Raw genomic sequence first — 18,942 nt, forward strand, 5'->3', positions numbered from 1 at the left:
AAAAAAAAAAAAGAGATTGTTGGTAATAAGGTTGTGAAGGAGACCTTAAGGATTCGAGAGAAGGTGAGGGAAAGAAGGGAGAAGGAATGGAGGTTCCACTGCGAGTTCTAGAAGGGTGGGGAACCACACCTGAGATTGCCAGAAAGGGGCTATGAGAACGATTACTGCACCCTGGCGTCTGGCTTGGGCCAACAGTCTGCTGATCATAATAAAAGGAGGGAAAGCATAGTTGAGAGAGGTTGACCAGTCCTGAGAAAAAGCATTGGATGCTAAGGCCAATGGATCTGGACGCCAACTAAGGAATAGAGGGAGTTGGGCATTGAGACAGGAAGCAAAGAGATCTATTTTGAAGGGACCCCACGTTCGATGAATAGAGTTGAATATGTTGGGATGAAGTTTCCAGTCGCTCGAGTCCTGGAAATGACATGAATGCCAGTCCGCTACAGAGTTTAGGTCGCCTGGTAAATACTCTGCATGTACAGAGATTCTGTTTTGGAGGCAGAAATCCCCAAAACTCCTGGCCAGATCCACCAGGGGTTTGGACTTGGTGCCTCCCAAGTGGTTGATGTAACGGGCAGCAGAAATGTTGTCCAATCTGAGGAGAACAGAACAAGAGACTCTGGCCCTCATTCTGATATTGGCGGGCGGCGATCTGGCCGCCGAATGACCGCCCGCGGTCAAAAAAACGCGGCGGCCATTCCAACTTTGCCGCTGGGCCGGCGGGCGCCCTCCAAAAGAGCACCTGCCGGCCCAGCGGGAAAGCCCCTGCAACAATGAAGCCGGCTCTGAATGGAGCCGGCGGAGTTGCAGGGGTGCGACGGGTGCAGTGGCACCCGTCGTGATTTTCACTGTCTGCTAAGCAGACAGTGAAAATCTTTGTGGGGCCCTGTTAGGGGGCCCCTGCACTGCCCATGCCAGTGGCATGGGCAGTGCAGGGGCCCCCAGGGGCCCCACGACACCCGTTCCCGCCATCCTGTTCCTGGCGGTAAAAACCGCCAGAAACAGGATGGCGGGAAGGGGGTCGGAATCCCCATGGCGGCGGAGGATTCCCTGGCCCAGGGGAAAACCGGCGGGAAACCGCCGGCTCCCCTTTTCTGACTGCGGCTTTACCGCCGCGGTCAGAATGGCCCTGGAAGCACTGCCAGCCTGTTGGCGGTGCTTCCGTGGTACCCGGCCCTGGCGGTTTGAAACCGCCAGGGTCGGAATGACCACCTCTGTCTTTTGCGAGACTTCTGATCGCAAAGGAGCCGGCAAGCATCTCTAAATAATTGATATGCAACCTGTACTCCACTAGTGACCATGTATCTCCAGTCACATCGGGCCACACTGGGCACCCCAACCCGAAAGACTTGCGTCCGATTCCAACACAAGATCTGGGGCTGATGCAAAAATGGTACTAACATTCCAAGCGTCTAAATGGCCTAGCCACCATTGTAACTCTATTTGAGATTCATGGTCTAGGGAAATGACATCTGAATAAGCGAGTCCTTTCTGAAGATGTCTAATTTTGAGTCTTTGAAGAGCTCCATAATGAAGGAGCCCCGGGAAAATAGCCTGAATGGAAGAGGAGAGGAGACCAACAATTCTTGCTAAAGTTCTGAGAGAAATTTGGGCTGATCGTAAAATCTGGAGAATTTCTGATTTGATGGATTTTACCTTTGCAGAGGGTAAGTGAAGAGTTGCGGAAATGAATTCTACAAGGAAGCCTAAGAATTCTATTTGTTGCTGAGGGATTAAGGCAGACTTTTCTAGGTTGATGACAAACCTGAGATCTGAGAGGAGAGAGCAAATTAATTGGATTTGAGATTGGAGGGAGGAAAGATTTAGATTTATGATGAGAATGTCATCTAAGTAAATAATCAATCTGACACCTTGAGCTCTGAGATAAACCACAACTGGTTTCATGAGTTTCGTTTAACACCATGGAGCAGAAGAAAGACTGAAAGGAAGAAAGTAAAAATAAAAAATCTGGTCCAGCCATTGGAATTGTAGAAACTTTCTGGATTGGGGGTGAATTGACACAGTAGGATACGCATCTTGAAGATCTAGGCGAACCATCCAATCTCCTTGTAAGAGGGAGTCTCGGAGATGCAAAATAGTCTCCATCTTGAAGTGTCTGTAAACGACAAAATGATTTAATTATTTTAAGTTGATGACTGGACGCATCTTTTTGTTTTTCTTCTGAACAAGGAACACGGAACTGAGAAACCCAGAGGGGTCTAGGGAACAAGGAACAACAGCTTGTTTTTGAAGGAGAGCTTGGACCTCCAGCGAAATCAAGTTTGTAATTTCTGTCGAAAAACATGGAGGATGAGGGAGCGCCGCTGAAAGGGCTCTGAATAAAGTTCTATGACGTAGCCCCGAACAGTGTTCAAAACCCATGGATCCGAGGTTATAGCCTGCCAATTTGGAAGAAAATACTTTAGACGACTTCCTACAATAGGAAGGCCAGATGGGTGACTTACCTGCTTGAGAGGTATATTTGGAACCTCTGTTGCCTCTGCAACGAAATCCACGGCTCCTCTGTGGGTAGAATTGGGGTCTATATTCCTGGTACGAGGATTGGTAGGTGGCCCGGGAACCTTGGATGTTATATGAACGGCTGGCAAAGCGGTTTCTACCTCTGCCGGCCCTGGCGAAAACCCGTCCAGAATTTTTTTTTCTCAAGGACTGTTGAGCTTTGTCCAGAGATGCAAAGGTGGCCACGTACTTACTAAATTCCTTAATAAAGGAATCTCCAAAAATCGTACCTTCTGCTTTGGATCAGATACCGCTAAGTTAACCAACTTGGGATCTAGTTTTAGAAGGAGTCCCTTCCTACGCTTGCGTTACAACGGCATTAACATTGCCTAAAAGGCAGACAGCATGTTGGACCCATAAAGACAGTTCATTTGGAATAACAGCCGCATTTTCTAACCTAGCTGATTCCGCTAAGTCAAAAATACGTGTCAGCGGGCCCACCACATCCAAAAGTTTGTCTTGAGAGATGGACCAGGCTTTGTCCACTCCCTTACGTGGGTCCTTGCCAAATGTGGTGAAAAAAGGAAGCAGAGAAGGGTCAATGGTTGGAGCAGAAGAAATTTTGGAATGAAGAGATGAGCAAGGGCATTCAGAGCATAACTTTTCTCTAGTCTGTTTGTCCAATGGAGTGTGCAGACGTGAGGCAACGTACTCTCCAACGTGTTCAGCTGGAAACCATTCAGTTGATTGAAGGTGATGTATCTCGCTTCGATCAAACATATGAACTCCTTAAGAGTCAGAAATTGTGATAGGATTGGAAGAGGCTGAGGAGGGTTTAGACTTTCTCGGAGAAGGAGCATTAAAAGGATCATCATTGTCCTCATCAGATTTGTCAGCCTTCGAGGCTGCATCATGAAACTCGTCATCAGTGTCCAGAATTTCAGAGATAATTATAGGGGAAGAAATATATTTAGTCTTCATGGAACATTTGGAAGACGATTTAATATTAGAAATGCCCTCCCTTAAGGGAGGCCTGTGAGGAGCCACGTCCTCCGCCTTATGTGAGGAAGACTCACCAATCAACAGCGCCATTATGAGGACTTTTGGGGGACAGGGCGCTTTCTGCTATCCCCCGCAGACTGGGCCAGGATCATCTTGGACACAAAGTTAAAAACAGATTTTTCAAGATTCTTTGACAGTTTATTTATAGAGGCAGAAACTGCCTGCTCCACTGAGAATTGAATAAAGTCATTTAAAGTACCATTAACAAATTCCTCCACCTCATTTTGGTTATTGGCCATGGGTGAACCGTCAATTTCCATTGAAAAAATAGGCTGACAGAGAACAGTACCTGAAAACAGCAAGGAAAGGGTTAAAATTCTCACTTGCTGATAGAAAGGTTGAAACTCCGCCTATGAGCAGGGAAAAGGGGAGTGACGGTGACCGGAGAAAGGGGAAACCTTTCAGAATCAAGAAACGAGCCTCGTAAGAGAACGGAGGCAAAACCGGAGCTGAAGTGAAGCCAACGCTCCGCCAGAGCAGGTGAGGAAAAGTGCAGCGTTCGCCTCAACTGTCGTCATTCTAAAATGGCGATGCGTGATGAGGGCACCGCTGCAACACGGTTGGGAGAAGCGCGAGCCGAGCGCAAAGGAAAGACCTGGGCGTGCGGCTACAAGCCACCTGGAAAGAGCACACGAGTGAAACAGCACGTTAAGCCAGTAAACACATAAGTATGCCTTGTAAACAAATGTAAACAATATATTGAAAACAAATAGAGAGTACTTATCTTGACTGCGAGCAGCAAGAAAAGAGGGCTGTTTGCGGGCAAGATAAGTACTTCAGGGGTGCTTTGGTTGCTGATTGGTTCACTATTATAGACTACATTTCGTTTCCCATTTGCTGATGTTCGTAGCCTTTTGGGATTTGTAGTTTTGACCGTGCTGCTATTTAAAATAAATAGAAAAGAGAAAGCATAATATGAGCCTCCGTTCTTGCCATAAAATTAGTGTCTTGTGGCTGTATTAAAGATATGCAGGATCGTTGTGTTCACTTCAACAATCAATTCTAAAACGTATACCCTTCAAATGTAAGTCAATTTTATTGCCTTCATTTGTTTGACATTTGTTACCCACTAGTCAAAATCAGTTGGCACAGAGAATGGTGAGCGGGTTTACTGGTACGATAATGTACTCAGGTGAAAGAAGTGGAGATATGATTTGATCCCTTCCACTAACGTTTTTATGTTGGACCGCAGCCCATGCCATTGTTTCTCAGTTTGTCTGGCAAGGATTCATGGCACACATTCTTAAACCGTGTCATTCAGATTTCTTGATCTGCAGACAGCATTGCATCATGCCAACAGCACACAAAACATTGCTTAAATATAATCTGCTAAAGATGTCTGTTTAATTTTCTTCTCTATTCCATTAATTAGCAAAATATTCATGTTACGAAAAATGAATCCTTCTCTAAACTTTAACTCACAAATCCCTCCAGTTCCAAATGTTAGTTGTGTTGGCATTCAGGGCTTGGCTCATCCGCCCATGCTCTCCAGGTGCACACACAAGACAAGACAAGGCGGGTGACTTTGCTGGCTACTGATCAAGGGGAAGGATGTTTAAGAAATGGCAGCAAATACTGACACACACGCACCAATGCTCTTTGTGCTTCTCTTATTTTTATTGGCATAGTGTGCTACCCAGGGGCAGCTAACATGCTTGATGGACAAGGTCGTCCGGGTCGATAGGGCACTCTGGCATTCCTGAAGGACTGATCTGACAGGCCAGTAGTTGGACCTTATTTTTTGCTTTTGTGGCCTGGTGGGCCAGTATTGTTGACTGCCATGATATTCTGTGGTGGTTCTATGTAGGCTGCAGGATATGTAGTGAAAGAGTATGTCATAGTAGGTGATGACATACGTATGGTTCTATGCGAGACCAGTTGGGGGACAGTTGGTGAGCAATTGAGCTAGGGAAGACGCACTGGCTTGCTGTCACATCGATTACCAAATAATTTAGTTTCCTCCTCTTCTCTTTGTGTCCTCCTGAATCAGTTACAATCAAAATGCTGAACCAGACTTCCCCTGGCCATATTGCACACAGGTTTATTTTTGGGTACCAGGTTCAAATTTATCATTTCACAGTCAACACACAATGCGCACTCAGACTCGTTTTTTAATGATTTCTTCTTCATATGCAGGTGGACAGAGAAAAATCATACGCTACAATTCATAGAAACATAGATAGCCATAAAAAATAAGACATCAAATTTAGAGATCGGAATCAAAATCAAAAACAAAGTCAAAATCAAAATGAGAATATCCCAGCTTCAACATTACACTTAATTCATATAAAAATTCATTTTGTATTACATAATATGTATTCCCATTCAACTATTAATTTCCTTTATTCGGGCTTACCATTTCACACAGCTCCTCCAGACCCTGCTTGCCCTACAGGTGTTTCGATAACCTCCCCCAAAGTTCTTGGTATTTCAGTGTAGCACCAATTCTCGTAAAGTTGTTCCTTGAGCTGAACTGATTTCATTTTGCACTCCCAACACTCAAATGACGGCGGGAAGTTAGTTCTTCATTGCTGCAAAATGACAGATTTTGCAATTAAGGATGGAATGAAGAGGAACTGCCTCGATCTTGATGACAAATCTAGACAGCTAGAGATTCCAAACAAGGCACCCAGTGTGTCCGGAACGTGATGCACCTGAAGTTGTTTGGTAAATGAATGGAACACCTTTTCTCAAAAACTAGTTAGGACAGGACAAAGGAAATAGACATGTAGCCAGTCTTCCACATCATGATGACATCTAAAATATTCCCGTTGAAACGAAGGAACCATCTTGATGACCCAAAAGGGGTGTATAAAAAAGCATCCATTTTGTATACAAAGCTATTTTCCTGAAGTTGGCGCCCCTTAAGGCTTTATGGGAAAGTATGGTGTGCTGCTTCTAAGGCTGGGGATCTTTTGTACTGCCCGCAGCTGTCGTTATCCTATTTAAAGCAAATGGGAGGGTTTTTTCCTGAAGCTCCTGCTGGAGAATACAATACCAGTTCCCCACCCCTGACTGACTCAGCGGAAACAGAGCTTGGGTGATTGTGGAAGCAAGTACCTCGGTTGAATTATGTGTTAATGAAAGAATTGAGTGGATGTGGTGGGAGATGTGGAGAAAGAAAAAAAAAAAGAATCTGGAATAGCTGGATTGTGAATCTTCGGTTGTTCCCATGTTTTGACATTACCTGCCAATATAAACTCATCAAACTTGATAAAGCCCAAATTCCCCCAATCTGCTATAATTTTCAGCGGCATCTAGAGGGCCAATGCCTCGGACTCCGGTAAATCGAGTAAAATGATTAAGGTGTTGGAGTTCAACACCTCGAGACCATAGAAAATAAGTGAGTTTATATCTAGTACGTTTCGGGAGCCATGGGATTTTGAGAAAGTGGGAGAATTGCAGTTTGTCCTCAGAAAGTATCTGCTTGAGGTAAAAATTGCTGTTGGATTAAGCTGGGCAACAGCCCAGTCCAAAAAAGATGCCTTGTAGAATTTCTTAAAATGAGGTAAAGCCAGACCACCATCTTCAATAGTCAACTGGAGTAATTCCAGCTGGTACAAGGCTTTTTATTGGCCCAAATAAGCTGAGGAAGCATCAGGTTAATTTCCTTAAAGAATTTCTGTAGGACTTTGATCATTACATTTAAAAAAATAAATAGAAACAATGGCAATATCATCATTTTGACAAAAGTGTTTCAACTGATTATGGTCAACGGGTTTTTTGCCAATTGTTTAAGAGAGCTTGGGCTTTCTTAAGGGTGGAAAGATAATTCAGCAGGTAGAGATTCGACATATTGTGAGTAACATAAATGCCCAGGTATCTGATTGGGTGTAAAGCCCAAAAATTGTCCTGCAATGTAGAGCCTCAGACTTAGAATGATTGACCCGGTAACCTCCTAGATCAGAAAACGCCTTGATATTACTAAAAGCGCACACAATTTATCAGGATTCTGCAGCAAGGTACAATATCATATTGTCTGCAAATAGCTTACGTTTGGGGGTTCTTGACAGAGGGGCCTTAGCTAATATGTGTTGTCTCAAAGCAGCAGCTAATGGTAAAAAAAATAATGTGAAAAGCACTGGGGATAAAGGACATCCCTGGTGAGTCCCACAATGTATAACTACATTGCCAGCTATTGTGAATTGACGAGAACCCTGGCCTCGGCCCCTTGATAAAGATTTAAAGGTTACTTCACAAATTCATGAGGGAATTCTAACCTTCGCAGAATTGAAAAAAGAACCTCCCATTGCACAAGGTTGAATGCTCTCTCAGCATCAAGCATGACTATTGCAGCCTTGATTTATTTTCCAAAAAAAAGGCAATGGCCTGGAGCAGCAAATTAGTATTAGTGAAGATAGACCTCCCTGGCAAAAAGCCACACTGGTCTCCATGCACGAGGCCCTGAACTAGCAGTGTGATATGGGGCGCCCAAATTTACATCAGTAACTTGTAATCATTATTGAGAAGGCTAATCAGGTAATAGGAATCAGGTTTTACCCTGGGCTTGCCCTTCTTAAGAAAACTGACCGTCACCGCCCTAGTAAAGGAACAAGGAACTTCCAGGCCCATAAGCTTTGAATTGAATAATGCAACTAGGGTCTCAGCAATCTGTTCTGAAAAAGCCTTTTATAACTCTGCAGGAAGACTGCCTTCACAACAAGCCTTCCCATTCGGAGAGTTGTTTATGGCCTCAGTAACTTCATTCACACTAATTGACCATTGTAAAGCTGTCTGAAGCTCCTCGCTGAGTCTAGGTAGCGTGACTAGATCTAGGTATTCATTTATGTGATGCTCCTGAACCAATATTGTTAGTGTATATAGTTTGGTATAATGATATTGCCTATTTCATTGGGCCGCTTGGCAATTAGCCCCTTGTCAAATATGGCTTTAACCATTGATGTATTTTGTTGCTTTTTCGTGGACCAAGCCAAAAACCTCCCCACATGCTTGTTTACTTCATAATATTGTTGAAAGCATGTGCTTTGGTAAACTACCTCCTGGGATAGAAAATGGTCTTGCAAGTTGGATCTGGCATCCTGGGCTCGGGCCCCTGAGACATTTCATGTAGAACTTGATGGGAGCGCATGGCTTGATCAGGCTCTTGCTGAAGCATAGCTGTCTTTTCTTTCCTCAGTTTCATTAGGTGTGCCTTATAGGAGATGGCTTCTCTTCTAATAAACACCTTACACGACTCCCATATTGCAAAGATTCAAGCAGATTCTGCAGTCCTGACCAGAAACTCTGTAACCAATAGCTTTAAAACTGCAATCCGTCCCTCATCCATTAATAAAGACTCATCAAGAGACCACCTAGGCTACTCGATCTTACATTCTGGCGCAGACAATTGAACCACTGGAACCAAATGTTCTGAAAATGGGTTAGATAGTATGCATGAGCCACTCCTATCCCACTGGTGAGAAACTATAAAAAAAAGTCAAACCTTAAGGCTAAATTAAACCTTTTGGAAAAACAAGTAAAATCTTGGGACTGGGGGTGATTGAGTCTCCAAGGGTACTGTAGGGCCAAATCATGAATACATTTTTACCAGAAAGCATGAGGCTCTTCATTTGTTTTGTACCCTATTTTTACAAGTTGCGTCAAGCTTCATATTGCGGATTATGTTAAAATCACCTCCAACTATCAATAGGCCAGGAAGCGTGATCAAGAGATCGTAGAGTACCTGCAGGGCCCTAGTCTGATCTTCTATAGGGCCATAGAAGCTTGTAAAATTGACATATTAGGTCTCTATTTTGACACTGACCACTCTCCATCTAGCATGGGGGGTCACAAAATAACTGATGGACTTCTCCCTGAAATTCATGGGTTTAGTGCACCTCAACCCGCCGTACGGCTGCAAAGGCTGAGGCAAAGAAGGAGTGAGAAAAAAAACGAGGGGTTCTCCGGAGATTTACCTGCTTTTTAAAATGAGTTTCCTGGAATAAGATTACCTGAGCTTGAGAGGACCTTAACCACTGAAGTATGGCTCTGTACTTTTTAGGATTGTTGAGCCCATTTGCATTACAGGAAGCAATCTTGAGAGCTCTAGAAAACAACAAATTAGGGGCCACATGTACGAAGCTAAAAATTTGCAAGTCGGAAATAGCGACTCCATGCGAATCGCAATTTCCGACTTGCAAAACTGAATTTCTGAAAAAATAGCAGATCAATTTTGCGATTTGGTGCCAAGTCGCATCGCAATTTGCGAAATCGCAAATTGCGATTTCCTAAATTGCACATGGGGGTTTAACCGAATCAGAATTTGCAACCCGGAATCGCAAATTGCGACTGAGTTGCAATTAGCGAAAGGGTGCAAAAGAAAAGAGAAATAACACTTCCTGGTGCTGGATGATTATCTCAGAACCAGGAAGTACCTCCCATGGAAGTGGGAGGAGTCTAGCCAGGACAGACAGCAGAGGCACACCCAGCTGAGAGGAGCAACTGCAGCCATGGCAAACCAAACTAAGGAGGCAAACAATGCAGGGAGAAAGAGAAAGCTGAAACTCTCTGACAAAGAGTTGGAGGTCCTCACTGAGGAGTGCTGCCTACAGCACGAGGTCCTGTATGGGAAGGCAGCAATGAGTGTCCCTGACTCACAAAAAAATAAAATATGGCTGGACATACAAAGTAAGATAAATGCCATTGGAGTCAGTCACTGCTCCATCAAGGAGGTGCGCAAAAGATGGTATGACCTCAGGTCAAGAACCAAGGAAAGGGTTGCAGAGAGGATGAAGGAGGTGCATGGAACAGGTGGGGGACCATCCACATTACCACTACCCACAGCAATAGAGAACATGGTGGAGACCACACTGGAGCCAGAGGCTGTTGCTGGTATTGGGGACCTGGACAGTTCAGCACCTGAAACCTCCAAAAGTAAGTTGCAAATCTCACTTATTTACACTATTCAAGGCACCATGCACACAACCACAGTTCACAAAAGCATGCATCATCCAAATAGTTCCATGCCTAAATGCCCACCCCAAGCTCAGTGCATTATGGATAATGTAGTACAATAGTCCAATATTTGAGGAATATTTATTTTGATAAGCCACACATCTGAGAGGCATTGACAGTGTATCCCCTGTGTCCCAAAGGTCTCCCTCAGGTATCCACTGATGAACCCAGTGTGGAGGGAGATGACGATGCCACCATGGCAGCAGACGAGGCAGTCAGCATTTCTGCAGGGGAGTGCAGCACCCCACCAATTGTTCCCCATGCACATGAGTCAACAGAGGAGACAGATGTGGACAATGAGGCAGTAAACCTGACTCCCGGGCCACAGATGGGTGCGAGTCGGCCACTGAGAACAGCAGGGTCCGGGCATAGAAGGCATTGTCTGACACATGGTGCAAATGAGGAGGATGTCACAGGCCATGATGTTCATAGCCATAGGAGGGTGTGATCTTGTCTCCCTAGGATTAGCCTAAGGCACATGAGTGGAATGTGTTAGGTTTTGTTACATAATACTTGTTTACTGCTTGCTATAAGGATATTTTTTTTGCACAACCTGGCTATGTGTGTCTTAAATTTGTGAGTGCTGTTACAGTTGGCACTTACCTGCCACAGTAATGAGTTGCTATGTGATCCCGTCTCTGCCTGCCCTCCACTGTGGTGCTACCACCCCCAGGCTGTCGTTGTGGTGGCTTCTGCTTCTCATCCTCTGAATCTGTGTCATCTAGGATGAAATGTAGCCCACATCTGGTTGCCATGTTGTGTAGGATGGCATATGTAGCCACAATCTTGCATGCAGTCTCTGGAGCACACTGGAGTGCACCTCCACTTTTGTGCAGGCATCTAAAACGTAACTTCAATATGCCAAAGGTCCTTTCAATGACGGTTCTGCTGGGCCAATGTCCAATGTTGTAACGCCTCTCATTCTGATTGGCAGGTGTTAGGTATGGGTGAGTATCCATGGCCTCAGAGCATATGCACTGTCACCTGTGTAACAAAACAGCAGATTTGAGCATGGCTTTACATGGTTATGCAGTGACCCGTATTTCTGACATTGGTGTGTACTACAGGGTGCCTAATAGATATCCAACATCAAACTCCCCACGTTCTAGGCGTTGGTATATCCCACTGTGCCTGAATATGTACCTGAGTATGTGTGCTCCCTGGAAATTTTGCCACTATATCAGTTATGACATAATGGGCATCACATACCACCTGGATGTTGAGTGAGTGAGTAAATTTCCTATTGCGGAACACATATTCCAGATTTGTAGGAGGACATATGGGTATATGTGTCCTGTCAATACACCCTATTTCATGGTGAAAGTGTGCAATTCTGTAGAACTCCAATTTGGTGTTGTGTATTTCCTCCGCATTTCTGGGAAGGTAAATGTATCCGGACATGTGTGCGAGTATGGCATCTAAGAACCGTCTAAAGAATTGTGACAGGGTACTTTGGGACACCCCACCAGCAACAGCTATCACCCCTTGGTAGCTACCCGAGGCCAAGAGGTGCAGTGAGCACAGCACTTGCACATGTGTGGGGATGGAGCAGCTGCACAGGGTTAGGCTTTCTAGCTGTGCTTTCAGCAGTTCAATGATCTCTAAGATGACTGTGTTGCTCAATCTATATTTCTCATATATTTCCTCCTCAGTCTGTTGAAATAGTGTCTGCCTGGTTCTGTATATCCTCCCCTGTCTCCGCCTCCTCCGCCTCTGCTGGGCAGCCTGGACTCGCCTCCTCCATGCAATCATGTAGAGTGCAGCCTTTTGAAAAATCCAGATGCCTTCTGGGTCTGCTTTTTTACTTTTGTTCTGATTACCACCTTTTTGGAATCAGTGCTAATCTGGGTGTGCAAAATGGCCTATTTACGACTAATCACAATTTGCTACTGCCTTGTATATTTAGTTTGCTAGTCGCAAATTGCGATTTCTTATTTGCGAGTCGCAAAATCCAGTCGCAAATGTTTACGATTCGGTAATTGGTTGCATCGCTATTTGGGACTCTGAAATGGCATTTGTACATACCATTTCGTGTTTTGCACGGTCGCAAATAGCGCTGCGACCGATTTGCAAGTCGCAAAACGTACATACTTGTGACCCTAGATGCTTTATGCGACTGACCCGCTATCATTTGGAAAGTCTATTAGTAGCCTCACAGCTGGAAGATCCTCTCCCACTGAGCCCAACCAAGAAGCTGAAAAACCTGCTTGAAGACACCACAGAAAAAAAGAACAACTTTTCTACCCACCTGCACTTTTTCTCCCTACCCAATCGGAAAAGAACCCCCCACTGTGTCCCACCCCTCCACACACCTGAGGAGGCTCAACCCATCATGTACTCACCACCCTATAATACACCTTCCACCCCTGTGTTCCCCACCCAAAACCCTGAGCTGGAGGGCACTGACATAGCACTCCTAGAGACTGCAACCCAGAGGAAAGAGCAGATAGGCTGAAAAGGGAACAAAATTCACAAAGAATGCATTGTGCTGCACATACTGTAAACCCTAGCAGCAATGTTAAATCGTCATTATATGCACCACATTATTCAAAGGCCTTCAGACTTATTACAATGATCCTTATTTGCATAGTTAGTTCTTGAGTGACAACAGGAAATCCCTTGCCTGCTGAACACCTTGGAATATGTTGACCTCTCCCTTATAGAGGAACTTAAGTTTTGGCAGCTGGACAATGCCAGCCAGAGCCCCAGACCTATTAAAGTTGTCTAAAAGACCAATGAATTTGCATCAATGTTACGCAGCTGCTATAAACATATCGGAAAAAAACCTAAAAGGGATATTGTCCCCAGAGTTGAAGTTTTAGTTCTACTATTTAATCCTGAAGTCCCCACAATTGACTAGTATGTTACATGGGTACTTCGAGTTGGAAGATCTTCCTGCTGGACCCCTGTGAGCCCACATGATAGTAACATCTGTATTAGGTGCGGCCTTATCAGGAAGGATATGCTTGTAGATAAGATCTGAGACCACCTTAGTCACTGTAGATGTTCCTTCTTTATCTTCAGGAACTCCTGCAAACCTTAGGTTCAAGCGTCTAGATCTATTTTCAGCTTTGTCAAGATTTAGTTGGAGCTCCTTGCGCTCTGACTGAATCTGTGTTGTCTCAGTTTCGCGCTTGTTGTGCACATCTTCTACATCGGAAACCCTCTGTTCCGCTTGGGAAACACAAAAAGGAAGATGTAACATGCTAGCATTTAGCTGTGCCAACTGCTTGTTGGTCTTTCTGTGTGCCTCTTCCTATGAGATTTTCAGATCATGTAATTCCTTGAGAATCTGGTTGAGCATGCTTTTGACAAATGGCTTTTCCAACAGATTTTCCAGTGACTTCGAAGTAGCCGAGATAGGTGATTTTGCTACTTGAGCAATAAACAAGTTCGCAAAGGGCTCCATGGGGATAGTTGCGATAACCAGTGCCAAGCCCGGGGAAGGATACAACAGATCCCTCTCAAAGGGGTTGCCTGATACTGAACTCATGATAGATGGATTACTTGATGACTTATTGAATACATTCTTCTCTTTCTTGGCCCCCTTGGAATTGCTCATTGAAAACAAGGGATTTGAGGGCTTCTCTTTTGGATGCTCAGCAGTGAGAACGGAAGGCAGAGCGGAGGGCAGAAGGAGATCAGTATAGCGCCAGAGAGACTTGCCTGGTCATTAAGAGTGGAGCTTCTCTGCTCCATAACCATGGATGGTGATGATAGTCCTGAGGTCTGTGATGTTCCTGACTCCTGCAGTCTTGACTTGCTGGGGCTGGTTGAAATAGACACCATGGGGGTTGCTTGTAGAATCAAGCTTTCCTGAGGCCCTGTGATTCCCTTGAAGAGGGCTGTAGGTGAGCTTCATTATTGAGGCCTGACCTTTGCCTTCCTGTTGAAGGAGTGAAATTCTTAAATTTGATGGCTTTGAGAGCCTTGCCATCAGAGCAAGGCTGTAATGAGGCTTCTCGAGTAATGTGCCATAGTTTACAGGCTGCATCTGTGCTACATAGACTGCTTCTGCTGCCCCTCCAGTTCCTCACTCCATCTGAAGGGCTGCCTAGGGCAACCACACAGGCTGCTTCGACCCCTGCGTGACCCCTAAATCAAGTTAGAAGGGAGTATCAGAAAGTTAAAAAAACGCAGAACTCTTTAAGCTCCTTAGAGAGGTAAACTGGTTGTCTGAGGCACTTAGGGCCAGATGTATCATCATGGCCCTTTGCGATTCGGAAATTGCGATTTTTAAGAAATCGCTATTTCCGACTCGCAAAGTGCCATGTATCACATTTGCGATTCGGTAATAGCGATTTCTTAAAAATCGCAAATGCTATTACCGAATCGCAAATTGCGATACCGACCCCATTCGCAGCTATGGGCCTGTTGGCCCATATCTGCGAATTTTTTGCATTTCCAAAATTGTGATTTCTGGACCAGAAATCGCAATTTTGGAAATGCAAAACCCCAGGTTGCTGGGGGCCCAAGGCCCCCTCGGCTGCACCCCAAAATTTTCTGGGGGGACATGTAAGGTGCACACATGCCAAAAGGGCATGTGTGCTTTACATGTACAATTTAAAAATACATTTTAAATGCATTTTTAAATTTTGCACATGGTTACCACCAAGTTCAACTTGGTGGTAATTAGCGATTCCTTAATGCCCAATTCGCATTAAGGAATAGCTTCATACATGTGCTTAAGAAATCGCAAATAAGGATTCCTTATTTGCGATTTCTTATTTGAGAATCGCAATTTGCGATTCTCTAAATGGGGTCGCAATTTTAAGGAATCGCTATTTTAGCGATTCCTTAAATTTGCTTTGCGAATGCCTTTCTTACATTCAGAAAGGTGATTTTGCATTCGCAAACGGCCAAATTTTGCAATTCGCACCATTTGCGAATGCAAAATTATTTGATACATCTGGCCCTTAATCACAACCAGAGGACAGCAAGATCGCCAGTCTGTGCGCGGGTTGGAGTAGCTCGGAGTGGTGTTTGCAGCGTATGCAGCCGCCAAGTCAGATCTACACTGCTGCTTGTGTGCCTTTGCAACATTTGAGATTCCCGAATAATGCATCACTAGTTTTTTAGCCCTGGAATGCTCTTCTGGACACTTGTCGAACTGAGTGAGGGTCGAGGAAACTAGCAGTGCCAGGCAGCAGCGCAAGGCTTCCATGAGGCATCTTGAGTAATGTGCTTCATAGTTTACTTTGGAAATTACTCAGGGGGTTGCCAGAGAGGTGCTTGAGTACAACAGGCTGCATTTGTGGTACATAGACCACTTCCGCTGCCCCTCCAGTTCCTTACTCCACCTGCAGGGCTGCCTAGAGCAACCCCACAGCTTGCATCGACCCCTACGTGTCCCCTAAATCAAGCGAGAAGGGGGTATCAGGATGTAAACAAACACAGAAATCTTCAAGCTCCTTAGCGAGGTAAACCGGTTGTCGGAGACAGTGAATCGCAGCCAGAGGACAGCAAGATCGCCAGTCTGTGAGCAGGTGAGAGAAGCTCAGAGTGGTGTTTGTAGCCGCCAAGTCAGATCTACGCTGCGGCTTGTATGCCTTTGCAACATTTGAGATTCCCGAATAATGCATCACTAGTTTTTTAGTCCTGGAACACTGATCTGGATGCTTGTTGAACTGAGTGGGGGTCGAGGAAACCAGCAGTGCCGGGAAGTGGCTGGATTATAGAAGGACTACAGAAATAGGGCTAGATATATCAAAGCTTTTTGCAGTCGCAAACGGTGCGAATTGCAAAATTCGACCGTTTGCAAATGCAAAAATGCCTTTCAAGATTTATAAAAGGCATTCACAGTGCAATTTCAAGGAATTGATAAAATAGCGATTCCCTGAAATTGCGACTCCATTTAGGGAATCACAAATTGTGATTCTCTAAATAGGAAATCGCAAATAGGGAATTCCTATTTGCGATTTCCAAAGCACATGTATCATGCATTTCCTAAATGCGAATTGGGTATTTAGGAAATGCAATTACCACCAAATTCAATTTGGTGGTAACCATGTGCAATTTTAAAAATACATTGAAAATGCATTTTTTAAAATTGCATGGGCATGTGTGTGCTTCACATGTCCACTGATATTTTTTTGGGGTGCATCAAAGGGGGTCTCAGGCCCCCGGTTCCCTAGGATTTTCGTTACCTAATTTGTGAATTCCAAACAGAAATTCGCAAATGCAAAACCATTCGCACCTATGGGCCTAGGGATGAATGGAGTCCCATTCCCTGATTGTGATTCGGTAATAGCGATTTCGAATTTTAAGAAATCGCTATTACCGAATTGCAATTTTCATACATCCCATTTTGCATTTCTTAAACAGCGATTTCTTAAAAATCGCTATTTATGAAATGCTAACGGGGATAATGATACATCTAGACCATAAAGAGGTACCTGCAAGCGCGTTCCCCCGTTCATCATACATGCTCGCCATAAACTCAAGCGTAACGGAGTACGTCTATGCAGGGGGATCGATCTGAGCCAAATAACCTTGTAAGCCCCATCAAAACGAGTTACTGGTAGCCGAGGAGACCAACGCAAAGCAAGCGGCCAACGTCTCTTGGAGAGCAAAAAAAGGCTCTTACACATCAAGCAGAAACTGAAGCACACACAGCTAAGGCCTTTACAAAATACTTCAGAGGCTAGTATTTTTGCCGCTTTCGAAAAAGTGCATCGTTTCAAGACGAATGGCCAGCAGCTTGTTAAGTATATCCGCATAGCTGTGCCACGGCTGCTTTCAGAGAAAGGGAGTGGGGGCGGTAGTTTGGCTTGTTCTATTCAGTCTACTATAAAGCATAAAAAGAATTACACTTCAACGTTTTAGTGCTGCAATGCTATTTAACTTCAAGTAAAGCATTTGACCTGGCATTCAGACTTATTATCATTGTCATTATCCGAGTGTTCTGAGTTCGACTCGGAAACTAACTTCAAACTTTGTGATTTCTTATTTTTCTTCCTACATACTTTAGCATGAACAGACATTTGATCTCAATGACTGGACAGTTCCTATCTCTAGACAGGTGATCCTTACTGCCACTACTGAAATAGCTAATGTGTTTTTTTTTATCTCAGAAGCTCCCCTGCCTCTTCTTTTCAACTGCATCACTGTCTTTCCCCTTATTATTGATATGCACATTTTCTGCAGCAAGCACACAGGCATGCAGGTCTCCATAACTTGAAAAACAGGTATATAGCGTAACTGTACAAGTTCAAAACTGCCTCGATTTGTAAATGTGGGCCACCTTTTAGCTATCTGATTCGATAATTGGGGCAACATTTATTTTGGTGGATGGGCCTAATTTCTATTCCAGTCTGACCCTGCTGATGAAACATGGGCCTACTGCTCATTACACTATGGCATTTCCATTACACTATGGCATGATAATTCATGTTTCCAAAGTGAGGGCTTCCTGCTGATAAGCAGGAGGCATGTCACCAGGCCTGATAAGGTTCTGCTTTTAGGTAGTACTTCTCTCTGAGGATGAGTTATTGTGAGCATCCTCTGTATGGCTCTCCAGGTCTGTAATATGGAATTCTGCCTAAGAGTGCCCTCCATTCCGGTCAACCATTTACTTGTGCTGTACTGCGCTGAATGCCTAACCAGCTCAAACTCCACATACTATTTAGACTTCTACATGAACTAGCAGCACCATGACGCATCACAAACCAACTTGAATTTCTTTGTTATTTAAAGCGCTGAAAGTAAGGTTTATACAAAATCCTCTTTCATAAGGGATGGATGTCGACCCCCCTGGTACTGAATCAGTTTTGCGATGGAAATAAGGTCAAGGTTACCCTTGAAGTAAGAGGACAAGCAAATATTTTCTCTTTTGAGTTCATTAACCAGAAAACCTGGGTACTAAACCCAAATTTGGCGCATGTGGTAAGGTTTTGTGATTTTAGGCACATAATTTATATGTTATTATGTCGATTTGGAAATAAGTATAATCTATGATGTATAAATATATGCACTGGGAAGCAAAGAGTGGTACGTAATAAAGATGTTTGCACCCCCACAGTGTTTTTGCCTTCAATCTGTATTGTATTGTGTGCCTGTTGGAGGTTGTGTGATGTGTAGATATCATTATGGCAGGTGTATTGTTTCTACAGCAGGATATATTGCTGACAAGCTCAGCCTGTCTAATAGTGAACCCACAGATTTTTAAATTTTTAGTAAAGCATAGATCACTGGTCCAAGTGATGACTTTGCAATAAACAATCAGTTGCTTCTTAACCCATTTATTTTTTATTTATAGTTGAATGATGCTATCAATCTTTTGGTAAGTAGCAATTGGCAGCAGTGGCCGCCGCAAATCTCAAGGGACGAGTGGGTGGAGGTGGGATTGGGGACAGAAGGGAAATAAAAAAAATTATATTAAAAAAAACTTAAATTCACGGATGCCACCGGCAGCCTCGTGCACTTCTTCTATTCTGATGTCCCAGCATTTACTGGGACACCAGCACA

This window comes from Pleurodeles waltl, chromosome 10, assembly GCF_031143425.1.
Source record: "Pleurodeles waltl isolate 20211129_DDA chromosome 10, aPleWal1.hap1.20221129, whole genome shotgun sequence".
Classification (NCBI taxonomy): domain Eukaryota; kingdom Metazoa; phylum Chordata; class Amphibia; order Caudata; family Salamandridae; genus Pleurodeles; species Pleurodeles waltl.